Genomic DNA, 20,511 nt, shown 5'->3' with positions numbered 1-20,511 from the left:
TACCTTGTCTTTGAGATCTACTTACCTCCCACTGTTTCAGAACAAATATTTGCCAAGACCTATAGAAAGGGCCTCTGTTTCCTTAACAACACTGCTTCCCTCCTTCTTGAGAAGCCCTGAACAAATATTTCTTTACCATGTAGCTGGTCTATGTACCCAAGTGTCAATACAATGATATTGATAATAAACAAAAAACAGGAGTCCCAAAGGGTAAATGTTTGAGTTTGATGCCAGAGTCTCCTATTCTCTCAGCTAATTAATACAACGTTCGTTTAGACATGGTGGGTGTAGATTGCTCTGAGTCTGAGGAAAAGTTTATAAATCTCTGAAAAAAAAACCACCCTGTTTTGTAATTGTGTGTAGTGGTAATATCACTGTACAAAACCAGGTGCCAACCCAAAGCCTCGCTTTGAAGGAAAGCCTCATAGTTGAGTTATGAGACAGCTGGAGAGCAGCAAAATAGATATGGATCCATAAGCCCCGCAGGAAAAACAACTTTAATCAGGGCCTGACACATTGGGTGATTGTAACGAAGTCCCTTGGTATGTGTAAGCCCTGGATCAAATGGGACCAATTGACTATTGACAAGAGTTACATTAGTACAAAACTGGATGAAAAACTGGCTATGGCCCTGCACAAACTCCAATAATGAGAAATGAGGTTCTTGTAAAAGAAAAGGACTTGGTTTGTTTTAGAAAAACCTATGTGCCCTGGCCCAGGGGATACCTCTGGTGGACTGAAATTCCTTCGGTGCAGCCCTCAGACACTGCCGTGGCATTTAGTGCTGTCTTTCCAAGCCTCTCCACGTGGCAGGCGTCTTTGACTCCTGAAATTGATTCCATGGTTCTGAATACCGGTAGCTAATGCTGGCAGCCTGACCCAGGAGCCAGGAATATTGTCCTGCCCTGAGAGCTCCTCAAATGGATTTTGCAGGGGAGTGGTGCATACCATGCATCTAGGGGCAGTGAGGCATGTTTCTAGCACTCTTCACAGATCATAAATTAATTTGAAATAAACCTCTCTCCTCCCGCAAAATATAATGCCAGAGAAAAACTGTTATCACGGTTTTTCTGTAGCATAGTACCGGAGGGGGCAAAAGTCATTTTCTCCTCCATGTGTTGACTGGCCATGTGATGGGTGCCAAATGCGAGGCTGTCCATAAAAGCGTGCCATGTGTGTCCAATTCAAAATAATTTGTAGTTTGGAGTAGATTCTCCACACCTTCCACTCTGAACCTGAAAGAGTAGAAAGAGCTGTGCCTACTCTGATTTGAAGATGGGTGTTGTATAAAGGCCCAGACTGACATGTCAGTAGCCTCAATGTCCTGTCTTCACTGTTCTGTATTGCAAACATTAAGCGATGGATTATTCTTGATACATATTCTGGAAAAGGTAAGAAGGAGCAAGTAGGACATGCATTCTTATTTTACTACTATGCGTGGGCATCTGGTAAACAATAAAATAATGCAATATTCTTTTTAGTAATGCTGCAAGATGGGAAGCACGAAATCAGTTTTTCAGGACTTAAAATTCAGAGTATTTCTTTAAAGTACGTGGAACACCTGCTCTTTTATACTTAACCAAAATTTACTAAATTGTTTGTATTAAATTTGGTTGACATCATTGGTTTAGTTTTCTTATTTTCCTTTGCCTTATTATAGGGGGGCTAAAGAAAGCCTTATTTGATTAACTGTGTTATGTTTGACAGTGATTTTGGGTCAACGAGAATAGAAAATGTTGAGCTGATGGAGGAAAGAGGAAGAAAAGCAGATGTTCTATTAGTAGCGAGTATCCAGGAAACTCCATATAAACTGTCTTGTCAATAGTCTTCTATTCTTCCTGCCTAGATCCTCTCCTGATTTCTAGAACTACCTATCTAACTTTCCATAGACTACTCTCCTCCTATATTCCATGGGTGCCTCGAACTCAGTATACCAACTAAACCATTCACTTTTCGTCTAAATGTGTTCATCCTTCCAGAGTCTCTGTCTTAGGGAATGATTCCACCATTACTACCAAAGACAGAAACCCAGGAGTCATCTCAGTTTATTTTGTCCACCTTCACTCTTACCTAATAGCTATAAATAGTTCATTCAGTTTGATCTCTGAAGTTCCCTACCCTTTCATAGCCAGTCCTCTGTTTTAGCAGTTCTTGCTTGAATTACTGGGGAATGGGCTCCTTGACTCTATCCTCCACCCCACTTTAACTCAGTCTTAACCCTGCAGCCATAGCCTTCTAAATGCAGATGGGATTACATCACTTCCTTGATTAAACTCCTTTGACAAACTCTTAATGATGTATCTGTGGTTGCTTCTCTAATCTTACTTCCTACCACTGAATTCTGGGGCTCTTTCATTGTAGGAAGAGCAGTTTTCAATCAGTACAAATGCTATTCTATAATGCCATGTCTTTGCATATGCTATTTTCATTACAGGAAACACCTTCTTAACTTTGGAACCTGATTGGAGATTGCAAGTCCATTCATTGTGAATACATGATTCTTCATCTGGGAAGCCCTCCGTGATGTCTTAGTTCAAGTTATTCCTTTTTTCTAGCCCTCCTTGTATTGCTGGTTTCTCTGTTTCCCTCATTTATTATAAGCTCTTTGGGGTGAAGAACAGGGCTTTTCATATTTTTGTACTGCAGTCCAGTCCCTGATATATGATATATGTCCCTGATATATGATGGATACTCAGTGTATATTTGTTGAATCAGCAGATGGATACAATGATAAAAACAGAACTTGTTTGAGATGAGGGATGAGTATATATCAGTTTGGAGAGAAGATCTCTATTGTCTTGGGGGATTTGGCAATATGTAGATTTAGGAGCTAAGTGAAGATTTGATCTTTATTCAGATTTGATTGGGATCTTCAGGGCATATTGATATTGAGGAAGCAAACAACAATGGGAGATTAAGGGTGCACAAGTGGTAACACTCATATAAAAAACTGGAAAAAAAAAAGACTTAAATTCCTCTCGCCCTTCCTTTCTGTCTTTCCCCTTCTCTCTCTCTCTGTAAAATAAGTATAACATAGATTTTTATATTTCAAGGTGACTATGTTGATGGATGTGTGTGTGTATGTATATAACTAAGAAAAGCCCCTTAACCATGGTATAATTCCTTTTTTGCTGAATAGTTCTATGTTGATATTGGTTATGATCTGAGAAAAGACTTTGGGGTTAGGTAGGGAATATATATTTTCCAGAATAGAGAATATATATATTGAGAGCCAGAATATATATTTTGAGAGCCAACGTTAGGAGAGAGGAAGAAGCAGAGGCAGAGTATTGGGGCCTCAGAACTTGATTCTCTGCCTGTCAAGGAGGGAGTGGTGGATCCAAGGACTGGAGAATCAGGGCGGAGTTGCCTGGGGCTCCCACTTGCTCAGCTGTGCAGATACCATGGACAGAGCTAAGGCTGCGTTCCTCTGGATTAGTGGCGACCCTACGGAAAGTGTGTCTGGGTACACGTGGAAACTTCCCCCCCTCCCCTTTTGTGAGTTATACCAAACCAGTTATGAACATAAGACTCACCAAAAGCTTTTTCTAGCCCAGTTATCCTCTGCTCATACTCCGCAGTTTTAGCAGTGCTGAGAATTGACAGTCAACATGTTAGATATCTATCCCACTGTAAACCCAACTTCTCAGGGCTTTCTGTTAAATGGGAGAGAGAAACCTAGGGAAGGAAATGCATCCAATGACATCTGCAGTAGGGGGTTCATGAAAAGTTAGCTCAGGCTGCCAGGACTTTAAAGGCATATATGGCGGAAGTAAAATGGCAGGTAGATTTTTATTTGTGGGATACTCTTACTTCAGTGTGTAAATGTAAGTTTTTATATTAAGATTGTTTTCAGCATCTGGCCCCAAAGCAATACATGTGCTTTCAAGAAGGAAAAGCCACCAGTTCCTATGTTCTAAGCACGAATCCAGACACTTTAACTTATTCCTCCTAAGAGCATTCAGGTATGGGTTTATCATCCTGATTTTGCCATATAAGAAGCTGGGCTTCACATCTAGGAAGTGGTAGAGCTAGGTCTGACTCTAGGTCTGGCTGACTCGGATCCCCGTTCACATTTTTTTCTCTACACTGCCTTCTTTGCCATCACATTTGGCTGGCAGCAGGAGAGTCAAATCTGACAGGGACCGTGAAAAGACTGGAGTTTTCAGCCTGCTAGGCAAGCGACAGTGCCATAGAGGTAAGTCACTGTGAGCTCTGTCATTTATTTCTGTCTACTTTAAATCTCTTATCTGTAGGGCGAAAAGCATTTACAAAGCTTTCAGAAAAATGCTTTGTGATTACCAGCACTAGGCGAGCAATGGCTTGCCTGTTTTCCCCAGATAGCTGCAGAATATGTCTTTTAGGGAGAATTATCTGCTTCCTTCCACCTAGATTCATATACAAACACACTGACGGAAAAATATGTTTTGGAAATCCCAGAGTCCTAGGTGTTAGCAGATACTTTCTATTCTGGGCTGCATTGAATCAGATAGAAACAAACAAGTAAACAAACAAACAAAAAAGAACCTTGAAAAACAAAAAATAAGTATTCAGTTGTAAAGAAACAAATAAGAATTGTTACCTCGTAGTAACAAATTCCTGTTCTGTGGTAGTTCCAGTTAAATCTAGAAATTCCTAGGTGTAATTCTATTGATATGAAATATCTGGTATTCCCCGCCAAAGTGCAAGATATTTTTTGTGTTTTGTAGAAAATAATAAGGAAAGAGTCATTAGCTCTTTGCCACTTAAAAAACCTAACTAGCCCCACTTGTTAGGGTCTACTTGGGTGACACTTTTACCTCGAATTGGCATCTCCCTTGGCCTGATGACAGCTTAATCTTCATTGTCCTTTGTACTTTTTCCATGTAGACTTCAGCTATGGGAATAATTCTTCACAAATTGCACAGCTGACCTTCTCTAAGTAGGCCCCTTCTGCATGGTTGGAAGATTTAGAATTGCACAAAAATGTGATGATTCATGAATTCCTAGATACCTTGGACTTCATGCTCTGAGATGCCTTGCTGAAAGCAGAGATCCGGAGATCCTCACTGCTTTCCCAGGTGGGCCTGGGGAACCTTCAGGCCTGGAGCTCTGACCCTGCTGCCGCTGCTCTGCTTACTGTCCTCCTTCTTGAGCTTCTGGAGTCAGAACTCCCGAGGGAGGAAATTTGGAGTCCTTGATAAAGAGCTAGTTTTTGTAATATTCCCCCTGAAAAGAAAGAACATAACCTTTAAAGGGTAGAGAATGTGTTATTCTAAGTCTCTTTTATGGTCCAAGCTTCCTGATTCTATTTGAGATGTCTCTTCCTTGCAAGGTGCACTGTCCCGGCTGGAAAAGACTTGAATCGGCCCGGCAGGGTAGGAAGACTGCTTTGCTCAACTTTGCTTTGCTGTTAAAACATTAAGTGTAATCTGATGTGTCAATAGAGTCACCTCAGGTACTCAGAATCATTTTAATTCCTCTTACTGTCAAAACATAGTGTCAATACTGACAGGAATTGGCATTAAAAATATATGCGAAATCATCTGGAGAACAGCACTTTTTACTGATAGGAGGTCTTTTTAAAAGAAGCCTCAAAGATTCAATTTGAACTCTTTTTTGACTTTGAATTTTACAGAGCAGCTTTTTTTTTTCTTTTTTTAAAAACCCGACCTGTTTTGCATCATTCAAGCCTATCAGTGGAGGAAAGAAGATTTTCCTTTTTATCTGGCCCCATGGGAGATGTCGTACATTCCCCGTGTGTGCCCAGAAACAGATGTGCAAGATGACACATAAGTGGATGACATCACTCATGGCTAGTGATTAAATACTTCCCTGGGACTCACAAAATGCACTCAAAAGAAAATGGAAAAGAGGAGTGATGGTCAGAACTTCTGTATTCCACCTGGGTGCATGTTTTTGCCACTCTACATAGATTTTAGTTGGGGAGAAATACAAATGCACAAAATGAAAGAATATAAATATTAAAATCTTAGATTTCAGTTTTGGAGAAGCATAAACTTGCACATACATTTGTAACATTATATTACATTTCATGTGCTTTATAATTTATAACATGGGACATATAATATATAAATGTATGCATGTATATATCTGAAATATATGCAATATGTGCATATCTTCACTATATCGTATACACGTAGTGTTCTATACCCCCAAGCAAATAGAAAAAAAAAAAAACAAGAAAGAAATATTTTATTTTTTGGTAAGTGGCAAATTCTTTGCTAAGTTGGATGTAGAGGTTATCTAGGTATTTTTTATAAATATTATATTTGAAGACGTGAAGGGTTTATAAAATAATTCATTTATTAACATTTGATGTATACAGATCAACTGTATATATATTGACATTTGGTACATACACAATTGTTTGTTTTGTTTTCTTGTCTTGCTTTGCAGAGTCTTTGGTGGATAAATGACCTATTGAACTGAGAAGTGAACATCCTTGCATTTCAATCTTTGAAAGCAATAGATTCTATTGACAGCAACACTAGATTTCTTTGTTGTTTGAAATCTAAGAGCTGGTCGTTCTTTTTCTATTTTGCTAATGTTAGCAGGTTGTGTGTGTGTGTGTGTGTATTTGGCAGCAAATCACTCAGCTGACCTTTTTCATAATCAACTACAATAAGCAGAGAGTGTGTGTATGTGTGTGTCCCTGCACTTTTGGTGTGATAGACAGTTTGCTTAACTATATGGGAAAAGTTAATCCCTCTGCCCCTGACCTTTGGCACAGGAACCTTGTGTTTCCAGTAGAAAGTGTGGTAAATGCCAAGTCCTTTGGGCAGAAGATGTTTGCATTAATGTTTTCTATGCTGGAGCCTGAGCCATAGATTTTCTGTCAGCCATCCTTTGCAGTGCTGATATGGAGTAGGTTGAGTTGTATACAGAATATAGTGCCTGATGCTATCTGTTTTGACACCCTGAATATTTTAGCTCCAGCCAGTGTATTAAAGGAGAATGCCTCCTACTCCCTATCATGCATGGGATTACCATGTAGTATGGGAGGTGGAAAAAAAAATCATGCTGTTTAATATGATTGTCCAAGGGTCAGTTGTCATGTTAATTATCAAGAGCTTGACTGATTAAAACATGACATGAAGAGGTAGGAGGACAGGTATAGTGCATAACCTTGTAAATATAGTTAACTCTTGATTTTCTCTGAAATCCAGGCCTGTGACACTACAGCTATGATACAACACAGACAGACAACTCTGCATATGCTGGTCTCTCTGTCTGGAAAGTAAGGATTACAGAGAATGCATGCTGCAAACAGGGCAAGACAGCTTTGGGGGAAAGACCCTGCCCTAGGAGATGGAAAGTTGTCCAGTCTGGCATCTAGATTTAGGAGTTTAGAAGTAATCCTTGACTCCTCTGTTTCCACTTTGTCTCCTCCAAAGAGACACAGGTCCATGGATTCCAACAGTTATGTAGCTTCTGAATTTACCCCTTCATCTCCAGGTGCATTTCCATTGTCTTGGGTTCCCTACATCTTTTGCCTAGATGATTTGCCAGTTTACTAGATGCTGCCCATTGCCCACTTTTAGCTTTTCCAATCCATTCTTTGGTGTGATTAAAAAGTTGGAAATCTACCATGTCCCTCTGAATTTAGTGATGTTCTCATATGCACTGTGCTTCTCATGCCTTTCTGTCATTCTATATATTGCTGCCTCTACATTTTCTATATTTGTGTCTTCAAGTGATCCTTTAAACCCTAGGGTACATATCACCTCTTCCCTACGTAAGCCTTTATTCATCTGCTTTAAGAGTCCTTTGTGCTTCCATGGTGTCATGTGCTTGTTTTGAGTATAGACTTTTTCCTGATTTATTAGAGTTGTCTCTTGACAATTATCTTTAAAACTCCTGCTTTCTAGAGAATGAGCTCCTGAGGGCAGGGATCATTATATATATATTTTTTGTATTCCAGAACCTAGCACAGAGTAAGTGCTAAGTAAGAATTTCTTGAATTAAATACCAAAAGAACATGACTTTTAGAGAGTAGAATGATAACTGACAGGTAGTAGTCCTAGCAGATGGTCAGTGAAAGAGAATGCTCATTTAGAAGATGGTTGGTGACATACATTTGTTCTCATAGATCCCTTCCCTGAACCTCTGTAACTGCTCACCTGCACCAGTCTTCATATGATTGCTCTCAATCAGCTTGGGAAAAATCATGAAAATCCTTGCATGCTACCTCTTGATTTAATCATACTCCTTGCTGTTGGGAAAGGGAGACCTTTCTTCTTCCTCCAGTTTCAAAAAGGAGGGATTTCTTACAAGTATTCCTGGGCCTTGCCTCATTCCTTTTATTTCCCACTGGGGTAAGAAAGAGTAGCTGATAATAGCCCATTATCAGGTATATGATTTGCAAATACTTTCTCCCTTTCAGTAGGTTGCTGTTTTATTTCAATGATAGTTTCCTTTGCCATGCAGAATCTTTTTAATTTGTTGTAGTCCCACTTGTTGATTTTTGCTTTTGTTCACAGCCTTTGCTTTTGGTGTCAAATCAAAAAACTCATTGCTAAGACCAGTGCCAAGGAGCTTACTGTCTACACTTCCTTCTAGGAATTTTTATGATTTCAGGGCTTACATTCAAGTCTTTAATATGATTTGAGTTAATTTTTGTCTATGGTTTAAGAGAGGGGTCCAGTTTCATCATTTTGCATGTGCCTATTCTGTTTTCCCAACATCATTTATTGAAGACCCTTCCTTTCCCTCATTGTATATTCTTGGCTCCTTTGTAAATTAATTGAATTGAAATTAACTGAACATATATGTGCGGTTTTTTTTTCCCCCCCGGGCTCTCTGTTCCATTGATCTAGGTGCCTGCAGTTTGATCTATGTGCCTGTATTTATGCTAATATCATGCTGTTGTAAGTACTCTGGCTTTGTAATGTAGTTAGAAATCAGGGAGCATGATGCCTCCAGCTTTATTTTTTTTTCTGAAGATTGCTTTGTCTCTTTGGGATTTTTTGTGGTTCCATGCAAATTTAGGACTATTCTATTTCTGTGAAAATTACCACTAGAATTTCGATAATCTTTACATTGAATTATAGATTGCTTTGGGTAGTAGGAACCTTTTAACTACATTATTTCTTCCAACCTATGAGCATGGCATATCTTTCCATTTATTTGTGTCTTTTCAATTTCTCTCATCAATGTCTTATAGTTTCAGTATATCAACTCCACTGAGAGTCAAGATAATATGTAGACTTATGGTTATAACATCTCCCCTGAGCACTCCTCTTTCTTACTTGGGAAATTGTGATAAAAGCTTTAGGGACCAACTTCTGGAGATTTTAGAGCATCCTTGAAGAATTCCATAATATCAGCTCCATTCTGAATTCTTAGATAATTATAATGCACACGCATGCCAGTAAGTGCTAGAAGTCATGCCTAAACTAAACCAAAGCAAACATAACTCCCTTCCTCAATTCCCTTGCAATATTATTGAGGAATTCTATAAGCAATGGGACTTTGATGACAAATAAGAACTTCACAGAAACTGTTAGAAGCTAGCAAAAGTACACAGTAGGTGACCAGAGAAGACCTTATGGAGAGGATTCCACTTGAGCTGTGATCTAAAATATGGATAGATTTGAATATGTGATATGGAGAGATGAGGGCAATGATGTCCTAATAAACTAGCTCCCCTTTCCCATTCCCACAAAGCTCTGATTTGTAGAATTTTCCAGTTTCTGTGCTGTAAATATTTCTACCATAGCCAGTTTCAAACTATCAGTGATTAAACAATTAGCTTAACAAATTCTTAAATATTTAAAAACTGGCTCTACTGAGTCTGTTTGAACTAGGTTTTCCATATCACTGGATGAAGAATTTACCATGTGATACTATAAGCAAGGGTACATATTTGTGTGGTTCCATTAAGGGACAGAAAACACTCCTGTCTGTATCAGGAGGTTCTTGTTGGGAGGAGATGATAACAAGATCTAAGAGGTAGGCTGAGATAGAGTTTGAAGTCTTTGTTATGTATCTGAGCTTTATTCTTTAGTCTGTGGTGAGCTCTTGACTACTTTCTAATAGAGAAATGACAGGATAAACAATATTTTAGGAGGATTGCCCTGTTCTTATTGTTAGATGCAGGGTGTTGTTAGGGGAATAGAGGGAAGCAGAGAAAGTAGCTAGGAGCTACTTGAAATTCTGTAGGTGTGAAGTGGTTAGATAAAAGACTGGATTTAAGGAAGAAGTAACTAGTGTGGGAAGTAAAGGATGGAAGAAGAGAAGACAGTGGGGCAGTCCATCTCTGCTCCACATGGCGACAGCTGGGTTGACTTGATAGTGCGGACTCTTACACTGTTGGTGTGAATGCAAGCTGTTGCAGCCACTCTGGAAAACAGTTTGGAGGTTCCTCAGGATGTTAAAAATTGAGCTACCCTATGACCTAGCAACTGCACTACTAGTTATTTACCCCAAGGATACAAAGGTAGTCATCCAAAGTGGCATATGCATCCCAAAGATCTACTCTTTTAGCAACTTTTATATATGTGATATCGTATTATTAACTGTAGTCACCAAGTCATGCATTATATCTCCATGACTTATTTATTTTATAGCTGGAAGTTTGTGCCTTTTGACTCCCTTCACCCATGTATTTTTATTAAATGGGTTTAAATATCTTCAATTAAATTAGTTGCCTCTGTAAGTCTTAGTAGGTGAATGGTATGATTATGTGTGGTACTATTAGACTCTCCAGAAGATTACTCCACTCTCTGAGAAGGTGGAACAAGATCTTACCTATGTGATGAGCTTGTTTTTGGATTAGTTAACTGCGGAAAAGTAACATAATAGTAAATTGCAAACTTTTATTGAAAGCTTATCTTGTATTGCACTCTGTGAATCATTTTTATTTAATATCTCATTTAATTCTTACATATAAACTTAAAGGATGAGTATTATTAGCCCCATTTGCAAAGGATAAAACTGAGTTTTAGAGAAGTGAGATAATTTGCCTGGGGTCAGACTGTTAAGTGTTGAAAACTGGATTTTATCCCAGGTCTGTATTCCTTTTTTTTTTTTTTTTTAAGATTTTATTTATTTATTTGAGAGAGAGAGACCATGAGAGGGGAGAAGGTCAGAGGGAGAAGCAGACTCCCCACGGAGCCGGGATCCTGATGTGGGACTCAGTCCCAGGACTCCGGGATCATGACCTGAGCCAAAGGCAGTCACCCAACCAACTGAGCCACCCAGGCACCCCCCAGGTCTATATTCTTATTTGTTATAGTCTACCTCCTCTCCATGAATTAAGGAGATAGCTAGAATAAAAATACAACCTTTAGTTTGACTGCAATGAAGTAGATATCTAGGAGTGGGATTGTTGATGTTGTACATCAATAATAGTCACAATATGGAGGTGGACTGGGATTCAGGAAGTGATGGAGCAAGTCAAGTTCCTGCAAATTTTGTAATCCTTTGAATTAAAATATAGGTCTCAAGTTAGAATTTGGAATTAAGTAGGCCAAAGAACCTTGAAGCATGTTTATAAAGGAGTGTAACAATCTTCACACATCTGTTTCCGCACTGACAATATTAGATGTTAAAAACTTGTTCACATATCTGCTATCCCCTCTAGGTTCTAAGCTTTTGGCAAAGTGCATACAGGACATAGTAGTCAATATATGTCTCTAAACTTAAGTAGAAAGGAAATGCACTTTCTTCTTTTTTGACTCTGTATTTATTTCCATTTTCTTCCCCCTAATTTTCTTTTGTAAAGTTTCTTTAAAGTAGTGTGCTTTAGTGATTCTAAGTGGAACCAAAGTATAGGATCTCTCTCTCTTCTATTAATCATTCTTAGTCTAGTGCTTGAAAGAGAGAGAAGCTCATCCTTGCATGACCATTTCCTGTTTGAAATAATCCTGGTGAGTAAAACTTAAGAGAGAATGGAAGCCGGAGAACGGAAGCAATACTCTCTTCCGGTCCCTAGAGAGACTCACATGCCTGCCCAAAATACTATATAGGTGTACCTTTGCAATAAAAATTTGGAGGAGAGTTCAGTCATTCATCTGGGCAATTGGAAAACTGCTAGAAACTGTATGACTTTATGTTCTTTAAAGTAACCAATTCATTGTATTGTTGTGACATTTTATCTGTTTACATTTGACATTTATGTGATGAACACCTCTGGTGATGGTTGAAATTAAACATAGACTAAAAGGATTCAGGCAGAACAAGGATGTTCTCTAATTTTCCTGGAGATTAATCTCTCCCTCTCATATTTATAAAAGTAAACTTTTTCTTGGTTTGATTTTGCCTCCCAAACTCTTTTCTAAGTTATGATTAGAGATAAAAATTAAGATATCAATGAAAAAATACACTCTGATTTATCACTTCTGACAGAGGAGGTCTTTTTCCCAGGCTGTATCTAAGTTTCTTTCTTCAGAAGAAACAGCGGGTGAGGGTGACTATTTCTCAGCTGGTGGTGGCTTCCAAGAGAAGAATTACGTTCAGGAAAATATTTGAGATTAAAACACATCAGAAAAGAGGCATCATATCAAATTAAGATATTAATCAAATCAACTCACTATCCGATTTTTGAATGTTAAATCCTGATATTTCAAGGTTAGAGTTTTAACAACTCATCTCCTGATAGGCTGATGACATAGATCTCCCAAACGAGGTCACTTAAAGATGACAGCCTCCTTTGGGAAAACACAGGAACTAGCATTTAATAAGCATGTGTAAGCCAAATGCCTGATTGGCTATGTCTTTGTGCTCCCCTTTCGATCCTTACAAGTCTCTGATGCAAGTATTATTATATAGTTGATGTTTGAACAATGTGGGGGTTGGGAGTTCAATCCCTGTACAGCTAAAAATCCATGTATAACTTTTGATTCTCCCTGAAACTTAATAACTAGTGACTGGAAACCTCACTGACAACATAAACAGTGAATTAACACATATTTTGTATATTATATGTATTATGTAGTATAATCTTAAAGTAAGCTAGAGAAAAGAAAATGTTATTAAGAAAAACATAAGGAAAATACATTTTCCGTGTTCTACAGAATTTATTGAAAAAATACCCTTGTGTGGGGCGCCTGGGTGGCTCAGTGGGTTAAAGCCTCTGCCTTCGGCTCAGGTCGTGATCCCAGGGTCCTGGGATCGAGCCCCACATCGGGCTCTCTGCTCACTGGGGAGCCTGCTTCCCCTCCTCTCTCTCTGCCTGCCTCTCTGCCTACTTGTGATCTCTCTCTGTCAAATAAATAAATAATAAAAAAAAAACTTAAAAAAAGAAAAGAAAAAATACCCTTGTGTAAGTGGTCCAGTGCAGTTCAAGCTTGTATTGTTCAAGTGTCAACGGTACCCATTTTGTAAGAGGAAGAAACAGGCTGAGAAAGATTCAGTGACTTTCCCAGGAACATGTAAAACATAAAGAGAAGAGCTACAAATAGAATGCAGGTTATCCTAAATCAGTGCTTCTTAAACCACCCCCCCCTTTTATTTAATAAACTCGAGAGACTCCAATGCCCGTATGCCTGCCTCTCTTTTCCTTTAGTTATGAGCTGCCGCTCTTTATTTCTACCAGCCTAGACTATTGTTTTTGGCTGGCTTCCTTCCTTCCTTCCTCCCTATCAGGAAGTCAATAGGTTTTCTTTATAATCTTCAATTGAAAAAGATAGTTTATCCTTATTTCATTAAATCTATGAAGTCATTGATCAAAAAACGCCCTATTAGACTAAGTCTCCTAAGGGAAAAAAATCGTTTTGACTAAACTGTGACAAAATGTCTTAAAGGTAGTCCTGTGTGATGCATGCATCAGTCACATCAGCCACTTACTGCCTTTTATTAATGACAAGGGATTTAGCAATTTCTTTTATTTTCAGTTCCTCTGCTTGGCATGTGATAGCTAATCCCTTTTGTATGCATCTTAATAACAAAACCTAATACAGCTTCACTTGCTTCTGGTATTTTCTTTTCTTAGGTTCTGTAAAACACATGGTTATTGTTTCTTAGGAAAATAAGGGGCTCTAGTCATTCCTGATATGATGAATATTTGCTTCACTAAATCAAATTGATTTCCCACTGCTTTATTTCTGTATATTTCTGCATATGTAGTGATTTCTCCTTCAATGCAAATCATAGTGTAATCCTATAGAAGATATTTTTAAATGGCAATTAATCTCAACACCAAAAATACTTAAAACTCTGTGGAAATGGTGGCAATGTGAATATATAGAATCAAGGCATGACAACCGCGTCACAATGATCACCTGCCCGGCAGTGACTGCAAGAGGCTCCTGAATGTTAGACTCATTCCAATTTTAGAGGTATTAAAATGTGAAAAACTTTACTTCTTAGAAGTAGTGAGAAAAGAAATATTGACGATGCTTTTGGATAGCTTCTGATTTCTGCTTCTTAGATTCTGATCAGATCCTAGCTCTTTTATTCTTGAGACATCCTTTTCCCATACCTCTCATCCTGCAGAGAGAGACTGCTGTGCACTGTGCCTCCATCCACTATGATATGTTTCTTCCTCTACTCTAGGCTACATTTTAGAATTTACCCCAAGGCCTCTTATAAATGTTCAGAAAATTAAATTTTTCTTTTTCCTCTTAGGGAGAGAAAACCTGACTACATTTCCAACTTTTGGCAGCAAACGTTCCCCATTTCCGTTGTACCATGGTGATATGTAGCCCTTTGCTGATAGATGTAGTGAGCATAAAGGGATTTAACTCAGCACTAAACTTTTTAAAGAACTCTATAATTTGTGTATAAGAATTACTTCCCATTATTAGACATATTTTGGAAACATTTTCATATGTAACTAATGAACAGGTTTTGTGTGTGTCCTGAGAAATGTATCTATTCAGTCATTGATTTTTGACTTTTTATTATATATTCATTTTTCTCTTTTTTCCTCCATTCTTCATAATTTTTTTAGTTGCCTGAAGTGTGATCATAATACCTGCTTACTGTACCCACCCAAACAGTATGTAGTTGAAAGTGAAATTGATAGTCCCTCCCTTTATCTTCCTAATCTCATTCTGTAATGTAACCACTGTAAACTGCTCTTTCCTTTAATACAAACAAAAATATGTACAAATAGCCACTGGAGATAAAGAAACGTGGAGCCCTAACAGGGATCTGCTATTTTTGCTTAATCATATGTTGTGAGCCCATTTCCTAAGTTAGTGCATAATGATCTACATTGTTCTTTTTTTTTACTAAATCTTTTTTTTTTTTTTTTTTTGAGATGTATTTATTTGAGAGAGAGAGAGTAAACAGGAGGGGGAACAGAAGAAGGAGAGGGAGAGAAACAGACTACCTGCTGAGCATGGAGCCTGACATGGGACTTGATCCATGGACCCTGAGATCATGACCCGAGCTGAAATCAAGAGTTGGTCGCTTAACCCACTGAGCCACTCAGGTGCCCCTATGTTGTTTTTTAAATTGCTGATTAGTGTTTCACAGTATTAGTATATCATTATTTGAACAACCGTTTTCCTATATATGGACATTCTAGTTGTTTATGGAAGATGTTATTAGCAACCTTTTATTTATTTATTTAGCTTTTTTCTTTTTTTAAAGATTTTATTTGTTTGAGAGAGGGAGACAGAGCATGGGGTGGGGGCAGAAGGGAAAGACAGGAGGGGCTTGATCCTAGGACCCTGAGATCATGACCTGAGCAGAAGGCAGATGCTTAACTGACTGAGCCACCCAGGCACCCCTATTTATTTACTTATTTAAATATGGAACACTTCTCAAATTTGCATGTCATCGTTGCGCAGGGCCCATGCTAATCTTCTCTGTATTGTTCCAATTTTAGTGTATGTGCTGCTGAAGCAAGCAGTATTAGCAACCTTTTAGATGTATTTTTGGGTAAGACTTTGAAAGTATTTTGGGTAAGACTCTGAGAGTATTAGACACTGCTGATTTTTCTTTTTCTTATTTTTTTCCCCCTGTTGGTTAGAATCCCAGAAATTAAAATACTTTTTCAAGCAGTATGCATATGACAAAAAGTAATATTACTCTTTTAATTTCTGAAATATTATCAAAATGCACACTTCCACCAATAATTCATTAACTTTGATTGTTATCAAACTCTTAACATTCTCATCCAATAGGCAAATAGTATCTTCTTTAAATTTGCATTTCCCTGTTTACCAGTTGAGGTCCTATATTTTCATTGTTTACCGATATTTGCATTTCCTCTTTTGTGGTTTGCCTACTCTAATCTTTGACCCATTTTAAATTGCCTTTTTCTTATTGACTTGAAAGAACTCTTTATATGTTAAATAACATTAAGCACTGAGTGCTTACTATCTAAATTGACTCTGACAAAGTATTTTGTACGTATTAACAGATCCAGTTAATTCACACAACAACCTTATGGGCTAGACACAATTTTATGGGTAGGGAAACAGAGGCAGAGAAAGGCTAAAAATGGTGTTTAAAGTCACAGAGCTAGTAAGTGGCAGAGATGACATTCAAATGAAGAGCACTGGTAGGTAAAGTCTTATACTATGGGCTGGTCAGCTGGAAGGATAGATTAGTGTGTACTGAACAGAGATTTGTGCTGCCAGTGCATTCATAGGAGCTTGTGGCAAGGATTTTTAAGAGCATATTGGAAGACAAATATTTGCGTCGAAAGTTTACTAAGAATACTTCTCTTTAATAAAAAATAAAAGTATACAATTTTAAAATAGATTCTTGATGGTGTATATTATTGTTGAAAGTGAACTTTGGGGGCCACCTTGGTGGTTCAGTCTGTTAAGTGTCTGACTATTGACTTTGGCTCAGTTCATGATCTCAGGTCCTTTGGTGGAGCCCCACGATGGGCTTGCTCTTAGGTGGGAGTATGCTGACCATTCTCTCCGTCTACTGTTGTCCCTCCCCTCACTTGTATGCTGTCTCTCTAAATAAATCAAAAAATAAAATCTTAAAAAAAGGAAAGTGATCTTTTAGGGAGAAAACTGAGAAAACTGATGAAGCATAAACTGAACAATGACAGCAAAGGAGCAGAGAAGTTTTCTCAGTCATCTAGGCACTGAAGGCCATAAATTCTTTAATGAAGTGAAATTAAAAAATAATATAAGAACTACCTTGTTATTTGTAGTTTGTTTAAGTAAATTGTTTGTATGTAGTTTTTATTACATTAGCTACTCTTAATTAATCCCTTTGTGACCTTTATAAAGTTCAGTAAAGAAGACTAACAGCTCTCTTCCATCAAGGATTTTTACAGAGTAGACAGATTTATAGCTGTTATGATGTTTATTTTCAGGTGTACCAGAAATATGACATATATTTTTTATTACCTCCATTTAGTTTCATCTTTGGAGTCCTCGTATAGCCTGATTGCAACAATAAAAGTCTTAATCAATTTATGATAAACCCAGGCATCTCTGTTTTAAACTCATTTAATTCAGTATTTTCCTCTCTAACTTCTCTCTTTTTCCAAGATTGATCTAAGTTCTGGGGGCTTTGGAGCATGGGAGTTGAGAAAGAGATCTGATTCAGGGTCATTTTTCTTCTATGTGAGTATGTGGAAGACACTACAATCCTCTCCGGTCCTTGGACATGGCCATACCTTTTCACACCTTTTCTTCTGGAGCATGTGTTATGTGTTAAAGGATGTTTTCCAAAAAAGATATGTTGAAGTTCTAACCTCTAGTACCCCAGAGTGTGACCTTACTTAGAAATAAGGTGCAGCTGTAGTTAGTTAGGATGGGTCATGTGGAAGTAGGGTGGACCCCGGTTCAACATGACTGGTGTCTTCTTATAGGCACACAATGTGTAGACAGGGGAGGAGAAGGCTGGGTCAATGCAGACTGAAGTTATGCAACTGTAAGACAAGGAATGCCAAAGATTGCTGACATTACCAAAACTGAGAGAAAGGCATGGAACAGGTTCTCTCCTAGAGTCTTTGATAGCCCTGTGACACCTTGATCTTGGATTTCAAGTCTCCAGAAATTTGAAACAATAAAATTCTGTTGTCTTAAGCCACTAGCTTGTAGAACTTTGTTATATTAGCTCTAGGGAATTAATGTAGCATCTAATCTCTTGCTATTTCTGTGGTGCCTTCTTAGCTTATTGGTTCCAGTTTCATTGAGAACTATATCCACTTGACTCTGGGTACCTTGGGAAAGTGTTTGGCTGCTTCCATGTCCTGTCAAGCTGGCCATCTGCAGAGCACTTCATATGGCTCCTCTGTACAACTTCAAGGCCAGAGTGTCATGGACACTGTCTGTAATATTTGGCCAGCTTCCAGGGCAACCAAATAGAAAACTAGGCTTAAGTACTCTCTATTCATGAATCTCAAAACCCCTGCGGGGTGGGTGCTTTAATTCTCTTATGCTTCAGAGCTCACCTTGGGGTGGGGACATGGGGCAAGATCTACATAAATCTCACAAGAGTATGTCCTCATACTACTCTTATTTCTAAGCCTTCCCCATTCCTACTTACCATTTCTATGGAACTGTGACATCCCTATCCTCTCAAACTCCAGTGATTTTTATGGGGCTTTTATTTAATGTGGGTCAGCAAGATAATTTTCTCCACAATTTGAATCCATGGGAATTCATCCTTGAATTTTCTATGTGATACCTGGTAGGTGTAAAGATCTAGAATTTGCCATCCTTGATCTCTCTTCTCTTACGTTCCTTTATGACATACCCTCCATGGACAGTGGGGACTCTAGTTTTGTGGTTTAAATGGGAGAGTCATCATTAAAGGAAAAGTGCAGATATGTAAGATGAGAAACTGTAAAACTCCTACAAGAAAACATACTGGAAAACTTCCTAACAATTTCTTGGAAATGACACCAAAAGATACAGGCAACAAAACCAAAAATAAACAAGTGGGACTAAGTCAAAATTAAAAAAAAAAAGGCCTTCGGCTCAGGTGTTGATCCCAGGGTCCTGGGATTGAGCCCCACATCAGGCTCTCTGCTCGGCAGGGAGCCTGCTTCCCCCTCTCTCTCTGCCTGCCTCTCTGCTTACTTGTGATCTCCATCTGTCAAATAAATAAAATCTTGAAAAAAAAAAACTTGAAAAAAAAAAACCCCAAAACTTCCATACAACAAAAGAAGCAATTAACAGAGTGAATAGCCAGCCTATGAAGTGGGAGAAAATATTTGCAAACCATAAGTCTGATAAGGCGTTGGTATCCAAAATGTATAAGGAATTTCTATCACTCAGTAGCAAATAAAATAGACCCCCAAACAAAAACCGTGACTCAATTAAAAATATAGTCGAGAGATTTGAATAGACATTTCCCCCAAGAATATGTACAAATGATCAACATTACATGAAAAATTCTCAGCATCATTAACCATCAGGGAAATGCAAATTAAAGCTACAATGAGTATCTCCTCAGACCTGTCAGGATGGTTATTATAAAAACAAAAAGACAACAAGTATTGACAAGCATGAGGAGAAGTTGGAACACTTGTGCACTGTTGGTGGGAATGTAAATTGGTACAGCCACTATGCAAAACAGCGTGGAGTTTCCTCAAAAATTTAAAATAGAACTACAGTATTATCCAGCTATCCCACTCCCGTGTATTTATCCAAAAGACTTGGAATCAGGATCTTGAAGCAATATTAGTACTCCCACGTTCACTGCAGCACTATTCACAATAGCCACGATGTGGAAACAACTTAAATGTCCTTCAGCAAATGAACTGATAAAGAAAATGTAGTGTCTACATACAATGGAGTATTATTCACCCTTAAAAAAGAAAAAAAAATTCTGTAATAAGTGACAGTATGGATGGAATAAGCTAGTCATAGAAAGACACACTTTATGATTTCACTTATATGAGGATCTAAGATAGTAAAATTCGTAGAAACAAAGAATTGAATGTTGGTTGTCAGGGTATGGGAGAAGGGAGAAATAAGGAATTACCAATCTAAAGGCATAAAGTTTTATTTAAGGAAGATACATAAACTCTAGAGATCTGCTATACAACATTGTACTGATAGTCCAGGGGATTGTTATGGGAGTAGATCTTCATGTTGAGAGTTTTTACCACAATAAAATAAAATAAAAAATGAAAAGAGAAAGAATGCAGGAGAAACTCATCTACTGACATTTCAGAGTAAAATTCTGACTCATAAGTCTTAGCTGAATAGATTCATAAGCCTTAGCTGAAAATTGGAGTCAGATTTTAAAGCTGAGGGACACCCGGGTAGCTCAGTCGGTTCAGCAACCAATTCTCAGTTTCAGCTTAGGTCATGATCTCAGGGTCCTGGGATCAAGCCCTGTGTTGGGGTCCACACTCTGTGGAGTCTCCTTGGGATTTTCTCTCTCCCTCTGCCCCTCCTCCCACTCATGCTCTCTCTCTCTCTCCAAAATAAATAAAATCTTTAAAAAATTCTAAAGCAGAGCATGGGCACAGATACTTAAACTGCATCTCTTATAGTTACTTTCTAAGGATTATGCCTATTTACTTGGGGTCCTATTTAATGAGTTTAATAGGTGGGAGTTTATGCCAGACACTGACTACAACTTAATGCTTAAATACCAATTTACACACTATAGTGTATCACGTTTTCA

The 20,511-nt window shown here is 38.1% G+C and overlaps 1 non-coding gene across 1 annotated transcript; it reads right to left on the bottom strand.

The window, feature by feature from the left end:
• Nucleotides 1-15,698: 15,698 nt before the first annotated feature.
• Nucleotides 15,699-15,801, bottom strand: LOC123953645. Its single transcript, XR_006820908.1, has one exon. It is a non-coding gene; the product is annotated as a U6 spliceosomal RNA (small nuclear RNA).
• Nucleotides 15,802-20,511: the final 4,710 nt, after the last annotated feature.

This window comes from Meles meles, chromosome 11 (genome assembly GCF_922984935.1).
Source record: "Meles meles chromosome 11, mMelMel3.1 paternal haplotype, whole genome shotgun sequence".
NCBI lineage: Eukaryota > Metazoa > Chordata > Mammalia > Carnivora > Mustelidae > Meles > Meles meles.
The sequence above is the reverse complement of the archived record's forward strand: the minus strand, read 5'-3'. Positions and strand labels throughout refer to the sequence as shown.